This window comes from Herpailurus yagouaroundi, unplaced genomic scaffold, assembly GCF_014898765.1.
Source record: "Herpailurus yagouaroundi ecotype Mexico unplaced genomic scaffold, PumYag 188, whole genome shotgun sequence".
Classification (NCBI taxonomy): Eukaryota; Metazoa; Chordata; class Mammalia; order Carnivora; family Felidae; genus Herpailurus; species Herpailurus yagouaroundi.
The window spans coordinates 15,248,279-15,254,278 of NW_024412419.1; the positions used below are offsets into that span (position 1 = coordinate 15,248,279).

Below are 6,000 nucleotides of genomic sequence, written 5' to 3' on the forward strand. Positions count from 1 at the left end.
AGGTCCGACCCATATGTGATCCATACAACTTCTCTGAATGGTTCCAGGAAAAACAGGTCTCTCTCCTTTGTGCCTTATACTTCCGGTAAAATAGCTCACGTTCTATGTTGCCCTGGACTCTCTCAAAGGCTTAATTTAATAGCAGAATCATCTAAAATCCATCATTTTATTCGATTTCCCACCCCATCAAAACAAACAAACAAACAAACAAACAAACTATGAACTTGGCAGGAATTCCTATCTTCATTTCGTAGGGAAAAATTCTGGGGCTCACTGACTTAGAGAAGGTGCCACATATGCGATTTCTTGAGACCAACTGAAGCCTGAATCTCATCTCCACCAGTTCTTTGGAACTTTAGAGTTTCTTGAAGGTATCTGCAAGCAAAGCCTGCAAAACACTTATTTTACCTCTTTCACCAACTGGCCAAACTTCTGCTACCAAAGAAAGGATCTTGATAAAGCTCAGAGTTAGGTTACCTGCTCTGTCACTGATAAGACAGTAACTTTCCGACTATGCTTCTCATACCTTAGAGGTTCCACCAAGCCTCTTTTAGGCTTCTGAGTGTCTTTGAGCTATGCAGCTGAGGCTGTAGGCTCTCCCCCTAATTCAATTTGAACAGTTCCACTTTTATCTGCTTTATTTATTGGTCTCTCTCTAGGTATTAAAAAGTATTTGAGAACCACTGTAGGGCAAGTTCTAGTCCACAGTGCTATTTCCAGCCTGAACCCAAGTTCCCGTTTCCTTATATGACCTGCTAATAAATCTCTGCTTCATCCTCCCAACAGAAGAGGGAGGACAGAAGCAGCCCACTGGTCTTCAAGACATACTGTCATGTGTCACATCGGGACACCTCCAGGGGGTCTTAAATCTAGAGAAACATGAGAGTAGTCATTTCACATCTTAAGACCCCTCTGATGAGAGAAGCCTCATTACCACGCGTGCACAGTAGCTAGTATTTTACATAGACTAACTGGCCTGTTTTCATTTCTTTTAAATACCCAAAGGCATCCTACCTACATGAGGAGCTGAAGGCCTACAAACCATGGTCGTAAAAACTGTTTGCACACTACGCAAGTGCTAAAGAGCACCTGAAACCACTTTGCTTCTATTTGTTTTGCCCCCTAATATGCACACTGGTATATTAGTGTTTCTTTTGAGTCCCTCTGGGTTTGGATATTATACACCCAAGTTTTCCTTCAAATTGGGTTTTCACAGCTGGATTATAAACCAGTGGAAATGTTGACCCAGCACCAACTATATCATTCCAAACAGGTGTTGCCTTAATTAGCCTTATCGTAAAACAAAAATTAAAAATTAAAGGAAAACATTTTAATGTACCTAAAGAGTTTCTGAAGGTCTTAAAGGGAGCAGGCAAATTATTGAGGACTTTTAAGCCTTATCTCTTATTCTCAGAGGCGCTCTTAAAAATTCAGGAACACTTCTGAAGCTGCAATAACACCCCAGTGTTTTAAGAGGAAAAAAAAACCTGACTTCCCTGGCATGTTTTTCAATGAAGAAGGAAGTTTTTAAGTGAAGGGAGAGGGGCTTTGAAAATCCATTCACCTAAGTCCCAGATGTTCTCATCTCAGGCAGGAAGAAGACAAAAGGAACAGTCTTTGGATGTCACTTCTGACCTTCAAGGGGATTATCACTATTTTCCATGCAAAAACAAAGGAGTTTTACATGACTGTAATTCAGTGTAGAAAACATACCTACTAAGTACTTAGAGAGACATAGAAGAGAGGTTGCAAAAATCCTGCACTCAAGGGATAGCCAAGCTCACTGTTTCACACACATGAAACCACTTAGAGAACAAGTTAAAACTGGGTATGAATTAGCTCGGATGTGTTGACATTTTGGCAAGACAACACAAACTTCCTTTGGCCTCAGGAAGTTTATGATGACTTCCCAGAGAAAGCAGAGTGAGAAGTTACTTCAGAGATTGAATATAGAGGGAGAAGCCAGAGGAGCACCTCAAGCTGGAGAAACTCCATCAGTAAAGGTGCAGAGCCATCGCTCTCCAGTCTGAATGTACACTAGTCACCTGCAGGGTTGGTTAAAACTGATTACTGGGTCTCCAGAGGTTCTATTTCAGTGGGTCTGAATTGAGGGTACAAGAATTTGCATTTCTAATGGGTTTCCAGTTGATGCAGCTGTTGTTCCATGGACCACACTTTGAGAACAACTGACATGGAGAAAAGATTGCACACAGCTGTTAGTGGTCCAGAGTAGGCTCTGACTTAGCTGTAAGAGGATTTGTATACAAGAGTGGAGAATGAAGTTACTTAGAAAGATGCTTGTTTTTTGATGGTGTGAACTAGATCATTTTTATGCTAAGAAATTATTCATTTTCAACATAACCCTCTTTTTTTTTTAGTTTATTTATTTAGTTTAAGAGAGAGAGAGAGAGTGTGTGTGAACAGGGTAGGGGCAGAGAGAGAGGGAGAGAGATGATCCCAAGCAGGCTCTGTTCTGGGGCAGGGTCAAACCCACAAACCATGAGATCATGACCTGAGCCAAAACCAGAGTTGGATGCTTAACTGACTGAGCCACCCAGGGACCCCTCAACTTAGCCCTCTTTCAAGCCACCTTAAGTCCTGTTCACTTTCTTTCTTTCCTTTTTTTTTTTTTTTTTTTTTCTTGAGACAGAGACAGAGCATAAACATGGGAGGGCCACAGAGAGAGGGAGACACAGAATCCGAAGTGGGCTCCAGGATCTGAGCTGTCAGCACAGAGCTTGACACAGGGCTCGAACTCAGGAACCGCGAGATCATGACCTGAGCCAAAGTCGGAGGCTCAACCGACTGAGCCACCCAGGCGCCCCTCACTTTCTTTCTCAAAGGAAAGAGGAAAAGAATTCTCCAGTGAGTGCCACATGTGGAACCATACCTGTTCCTACTAACTTAGCCCTCATAAAAAATAAATGCAAGAAATTATCAAAGCAATAATGATCATGATGCACTTTGTACTTACATTAACTAAGCACTCATATGTCTCTGCTTGTACCCTTGCAGGCATGGGTGGCATGCTTCCTGAGATGAAGAGAGGTTCTGCTGGTCTTAAAAGTCTTCTCTCCTCCTCCTTTCCAGGAAAATACCAACTTCTCTGGTCTTTTCTATCACTCAGCTCTTCTGAAGTACAAGGAACAGAAAAACACCAAGGGACCTCAAATGACAGGACTTAACGTAAGACTATGTAGGGAAGAAATAAAAGATGGAAAACTGGTCCTCTTGAAAGCACAATGACACTCATAAGTTAAAAGCAATTCTGATTATTCTCTCAGCCAATTTCCTCAGGTGTAGCCATCCACTGTTCCCTACCCTGAAAGCCTATAGCTCTTCTGGCCCAATTTCCTTTTATCTGCATGCTTCCCTTCCTTGCTTTTCTGTTGTGTTTCTGTGTGTGCATGCATGTTTCAAAACTCCCCAAGAGAAACAATCTGATTGGCTACTAGTCTCCAGTCAATATGGGTTCCTCTACTGGGCAAAGTCATTGCACCAGGGTTTCTAATGAGCTTCTGGTCCAGATGATAGAGCAGCAGCATTATCCAACAGAAATATAATGCCAGCATCAAATGTAAGAGGTGTATGAAATTTTAAATTGTTCTATATTAGCTACATCAAGAAGGTAACACAGGAATGCAAACTGGTACAACCACTGTGGAAAACAGTATGGAGGTTGCTCAAAAAGTTAAAAATAGAACTACCCTATGGTCCAGAATCACACAACTAGGTATTTACCAAAAAAGTATAAAAACACTAATCCAAAGAGATACATGCATCCCTATGTTTATTGCAGCATTATTTACAATAGCCATATTATGGAAGCAGCCCAAATGTCCATTGACAGATGGATGGACAAAGAAGATGTAGTGCATATATACAATGGAATATTACTTAGACATAAAAAGAATGAAATCTTGCCATTTGCAACAACATGGATGGAACTAAACAGTATAATGTTAAGCAAAGTGAGTCAGTCATAGAAAGCAAATACCACATGATTTCACTCATATGTGGAATTTAAGAAACAAAGCAAATGAGCAGAGGAAAAAAAGAGAGAGAGAGGGACAAACCCAGAAACAGACTTTCAACTATAGAGAACAAATTGATGGTTACCAGAGGGGAGGTAGGTAGGGGGTAGGGGGATGAGTGAAATAGGTGACGGAGATTAAGGAGTACACTTATCACAAAGAGCACTGAGTAATGTATAGAATTGTTGAGTCACTATATTGTATACCTGAAACTAATATACCACTGTATGTTAACTATACTGGAATTGAATAAAAAATTTAATTTAAAATAAAACAAATGCTCTGAAAACAACAAATAAGAATGTAACACAAAAGTAAAATAACATTTTATTTAATCAGTGTATCTACATTATTAACATTTTTAACATGTAGGGAGTAAAAATGTATGCAGATATTTTATCTTCTTTTTTCCCATATTAAGTCTTTGAATCTTATGTGTAATTTGCACTTGGAAAATATCTCAATTAGATTGGCCATACTTCCGGTGCTCATTAGCCACATGTGGCTAGTGGTTACCATATTGAATAGTATACTAATAGATGGTTACCTTTGTCTAGAGGACTGATCTTTTGTTGCTATCACTATTGGTCAGAGTAACAGGGTTACATGATACAATATATTAAAAGAACTACCCATCACTATTTACTTCACAAAGTTACGAGGGACAAGGAGGGTGCTCAGAATCCAATAGTCCATTCTCCTGAGCTTGTCCAAAGATGGTGTTAGTAGATCTCTATTATCATTTGATATAAATATACTTCTACCTAAGCTATAAGATATACTGGTACTCTACTCTGGTGTTACCGAAGGGTTAGTGACTACGTTTGTCTTTTTACTATCTTCCAGTGATCTGGTGACTACTTTTATGTTAATGGTATTGAGTCTCATCTTTGTGTCACTGCTATAGTCACCTTAACCAACCTTCTCATATATACATCCAGACTCATATACATTTCTCATATACATTTATTCTCACAAAGTTTGTGATATATTTACCATATTTTATAAGCCTTCTGGCCACAAAAGATTATTCAAAATAGGTCTTATATCTTATATACACTTATTTGGTACATCCATCTACGATATCATTTGTCATTATTACATATATTTTGATATGAGTTCATTCATTCCCACCTCCAGATAATGCAATCTGTGAGGTCATTCTTTAAATGAATCTATCAGCAAGCCAAAAATCAGCATCCCCAGTGCTTAGTAGAGTATCTTATCCTTAAGTATACTAATAAACATTTGATAGTGGAATAAATAAGTGAATCAACATGCTAGTTGCCTTGAGGATTCTTAACTGAACTTGGTTGTGAATGTGTAAAATTTCAGAATGAAAGAAAATCCATACAAAAGCTTGCACAATCATCTGTCTCATCTTTTTAGCTTATTTGAGGGAAGAGATTGCATGCTTTACTTCAAGACAGAATGGGCTCAAAAGGAAACTGAAGTGTGCAATGTGGCATAACAGGAACAGTACTGGATAAAGAATAGGGTGCTTTAATCCCTGGTGTTACAATTAATTTGCTTTAAAGACATAAATCACTTCACCACTCTGGGCTTTAATGTCTTTGTGTTATGTTATATTTCAATGTTAAAATCAAGCACTGCAATCAGTTGATTTCAAAGGTCCTGTCCCTTTATCTCTAACTTTTTATGATTTTCAAGAATTCACAAGTTCTAGAATAATATTAAACAATCTGTGTCAGGGTTTTTATTACTTTTATTATTTTATTATTGCAATGAGAAGTATCTCAAGTGATAATGAAGTATTTATTGCTTTGTTCTACAATTATTTATTTTTATGTCTGCATCTCAAATTAGATTAAATTCCTGAGAATAAGAACAGTATCTTGCTCAGTACATGCCTTGGTACAATCAACAATTGAACCAGAGAATGCATAAAGTGGCTTTCAATAAATGTTGACTAATTATGAAGACATGCATGAATAGTCATTACCCA

The 6,000-nt window shown here is 38.4% G+C and overlaps 1 long non-coding RNA gene across 1 annotated transcript in view; it reads right to left on the bottom strand.

Annotated features, from left to right (window-relative positions):
* The window catches only part of LOC121044156 (uncharacterized), a 64,153-nt gene extending 61,028 nt beyond the window's left edge, over window positions 1-3,125 (bottom strand). Inside the window, exon 1 of the long non-coding RNA XR_005797170.1 lies at window positions 2,975-3,125. This is a non-coding gene — a long non-coding RNA (uncharacterized LOC121044156). The remainder of the gene's footprint in view (window positions 1-2,974) is intronic.
* Between the last annotated feature and the right edge of the window lie 2,875 nt (window positions 3,126-6,000).